The sequence below is a fragment of the Mustela putorius genome, unplaced genomic scaffold (genome assembly GCF_011764305.1).
Source record: "Mustela putorius furo isolate JIRA1106 unplaced genomic scaffold, ASM1176430v1.1 tig00003863_pilon_pilon_pilon, whole genome shotgun sequence".
In the NCBI taxonomy this organism is placed as follows: Eukaryota; Metazoa; Chordata; class Mammalia; order Carnivora; family Mustelidae; genus Mustela; species Mustela putorius.
Genome location: NW_025422015.1, coordinates 22,847,838 through 22,851,630, shown reverse-complemented (window position 1 = coordinate 22,851,630; position 3,793 = coordinate 22,847,838). Strand labels below are relative to the sequence as shown.

The 3,793-nt window shown below is 36.9% G+C and overlaps 1 pseudogene; it reads left to right on the top strand.

Annotated features, from left to right (window-relative positions):
• The first annotated feature begins 1,820 nt into the window (after positions 1–1,820).
• Positions 1,821–1,952, top strand: LOC123387860 (annotated as a pseudogene).
• The last annotated feature ends 1,841 nt before the right edge of the window (positions 1,953–3,793 follow it).

Below are 3,793 nucleotides of genomic sequence, written 5' to 3'. Positions count from 1 at the left end.
TTTCTCCCAGTCAGCATCATTTAACCATTCTCCCTGAGTAGCCTCTCCCTCTGACCACAGCCAGGGAAGGTTTTCTTCTTTTCAGAACATATGGGATTAGATTGGGTTCACCTGGATAATCCAGAATAATCTTCCCAACTCAGTTTCACATAATCCTCCCACTTAATTTAATCATATCTACAAAGTCCCATTTGCTATGTAAGGTAACTTAGTCATAGACTCCAGGCATCAGGAAACGGACTTCTTTTAAAAAATTTTTTTAGTACAGCTGACACACAATGTTACATTAGCTTCAGGTCTGTAACAGTGATTCAACTTCTCTGAATGTTACCTTACCCATACCCTTACCCTCACCACAGGTGTGGTCCCCATCTGTCACCACACAAGCCTATTACAATATCACTGACTATACCCTGTGCTGTCCCTTTTATTCCTGTGACTTATTCATCCCGTAACTGGAAGCCTTTACCTCCCACTCTTTCACCATTTTATCCATCCCTCCACCCTCTTCCCTCTCGTAACTACCAGTTTGTTTTCTGTAGTTATAGGTCTGATTCTGCTTTTTGCTTATTTATTCATTTTGTTTTTTAGATTTTACATATGAGTGAATTATACAACTCAACACCAAAACAGCAAACAGTCCAATTAAAAAATGGGCAGAGGACTTAAATAGAAAATTTTCCAAAGCAGACATAGAGACATAGGAAAAAATGCCCAATATCACTAATCATCAGAGAAAAGCAAATCAAAAGCACAATGAGATACCACCTTATATCTGTCAGAATGGCTAAAATGAAAAGAAATAACAAGTATTGGTGAGGATATGGAATAAAGGAACCCTTGTGTACTGTTGGTGGGATGTAAATTCATGCGGCCACTGTGGAAAATAGTATGGAGAGTCCTCAAAAAAAAAAATTAAAAATAGAAATACTATATAATGCAATATTTCCACTATTGGGTATTTATCCAAAGCACCCTAAGTATCTAAATCATCCATCAATAGATGAATGGGTAAAGAAGATTTTTTTATATATACATACATACAGAATATTATGCAGTCATAAAAAAGAATGAGAGCTTGCAACAACATGGGTGAACCTAAACAGTGTTAAGCTAAGTGAAAGTCAAGCTGAGAAAGACAAATACATGATTTTGCTCAAATGTGGAAACTAAAAAACAAAACAAAACAAAGAAAGTAGACACTTTGAGGGGCTATTATTCTGCCTACCAAAATGGCATTCCATTCTATTCATTCATTTTGAAGTTTCCTAGGTAAAACTATGCAACAGTCAAAAAAAAACAAACCCACATACACAAAACCCACATACACAAAAAAATAAAGAAGACCCCAGTGACATATATTAGTAACAGAACAGTGGACACAGAATGATACATTTGCAACAACCTAAGTCACTATGGTTAATGGAAATTACTAAAAAGTATAGTACTGATGCTTATCTATTTGTTTATTGGGGTTTTGTTTTGTTTTTTTGTTTTGTTTTAGTTTTGGGTTTTTTTGTTTGTTTTGTTTTTTGTTTTTTGTTTTAATAGAAGAACCAAGGGTTCTTCCAATACCCTCTTTTTTGTGTAGGTTTTTTTTTCCTTCTGTCAGCTTTATTGAAATATGATTGACATACGGCACTGAATAAGTTTAAGGTATACAGCATAATGACTTACATTTATTGATAAGTGATTACTACAGTAAGTTTGGCAAACTTGTTTAGGTCTTTAACATCTGGACAACAGGGCTCATTTAGAGAAGCTTACTATGATTAATGAGAAATCCTAGTCCAATCTCCTGATTTAAAAAGCCTCAAATCATTGCTTCTCGGCCTTTTGGCTAAGATCAAGTGTAGTATATGTTCTTATCAGTTTAAAAAGCCTCAAATCAGATGCTTTCTTAAACACTAACAATGAAAATATAGAAAGGGAAAATAGAGAATTGATTCCATTTACTACAGCACTAAGATACCTAGGAATAAACCTAGCTAAAGAGGTAAAGGATCTGTACTTGAGGAACTACAGAACACTCCTGAAAGAAACTGAAGAAGACACAAAAAGATGGAAGACCATTCCATGCTCATGGATCGGAAAAATAAACATTGTTAAAATGTCTATACTGCCTAGAGCAACCTATACTTTCAATGCCATCCTGATCAAAATTCCACCAGCATTTTTCAAAGAGCTGGAACAAACAATCCTAAAATTTGTATGGAACCAGAAGAGGCCCTGAATTGCTAAGGAGATGCTGAAAAAAGAAAAACAAAACTGGGGGCATCACGTTGACTGATTTCAAGCTTTACTACAAAGCTGTGATCACCAAGACAGCACAGTACTGGCACAAAAACAGACACATAGACCAATGGAACAGAGTAGAGAGCCCAGATATGGACCCTCAACTCTATGGTCAAATAATCTTCGACAAAGCAGGAAAAAATATACAGTGGAAAAAAGACAGTCTCTTTAATAAATGGTGATGGGAAAATTGGGCAGCTACATGTAGAAGAATGAAACTCGACCACTCTCTTACACCACACACAAAGATTAAACTCAAAATGGGTAAAAAACCTCAATGTGAGGCAGGAAATCTATCAAACTCCTAGAGGAGAACATAGGCAGCCACAGCAACTTCTTTCAAGATATGTCTCCAAAGGCAAAAGAGACAAAAGTGAAAATGAATTTTTGGGACTTATCAAGATAAAAACTTCTGCACAGCAAAGAAAACAGAAAAAAAAAAGAGGCAACACACAGAATGGGAGAAGACATTCGCAAATGACACTACAGACAAAAGGTTGATATCCAAGATCTATAAAGAACTCCTCAAACTCAACACACAAAAAACAGATAATCATGTCAAAAAATGGGCAGAAGACATGAACAGACACTTCTCCAAAGAAGACATACAAATGGATATCAGACACATGAAAAAATGTTCATCATCATTAGCCATCAGGGAAATTCAAATCAAAACCACATCGAGGGGAAAAAAACCACACACATTAAGATACCACCTTACACCAGTTAGAATGGCCAAAATTAACAAGACAGTAAACAACAAGTGTTGGAGAGGATGTGGAGAAAGGGGAACGCTCTTACACTGTTGGTGGGAATGCAAGGTGGTGCAGCCACTTTGGAAAACAGTGTGGAGATTCCTTAAGAAATTAAAAGGGAGCCTTTCCCCTTTCCCTATGACCCTGCAATTGCACTACTGGGTATTTACCCCAAAGATAGTGATGTAATGAAAAGAAGTACCCTAATGTTCACAGCAGCAATGGCCACAGTCACCAAACTGTGGAAAGAACCAAGATGCCCTTCAGTGGACGAATAGATAAAGAAGATGTGGTCCATATACACTATGGAGTATTATGCCTCCATCAGAAATTTTTGCTACAACTTTTGCTACACCATGGAGGGGACTGGAAGAGATTATGCTGAGTGAAATAAGTCAAGCAGAGAAATTCAATTATCATATGGACTTACATGTGGAGCACAAGGAATAACATAGAGGACATTAGGAGAAGGAAGGGAAAAGTGAAGGGGGTGGAAATCAGAGGGGGAGACGAACCATGAGAAACTGTGGACTCTGAGAGACAAACTGAGGGTGTTTGGTTGGGGGGAAGGTGTGAGCCTGGTGGTGGGTATTATGGAGGGTACATATTACATGGAGCGCTGGGTGTGGTACATAAACAATGAATGCTGGAGCACTGAAAAGAAATAAAATTTTTAAAATGGGAAAAAAACCTCAAAATGACATTTCTGATTTTTTAAATTAGTAAATTAAAAAACCCCATTT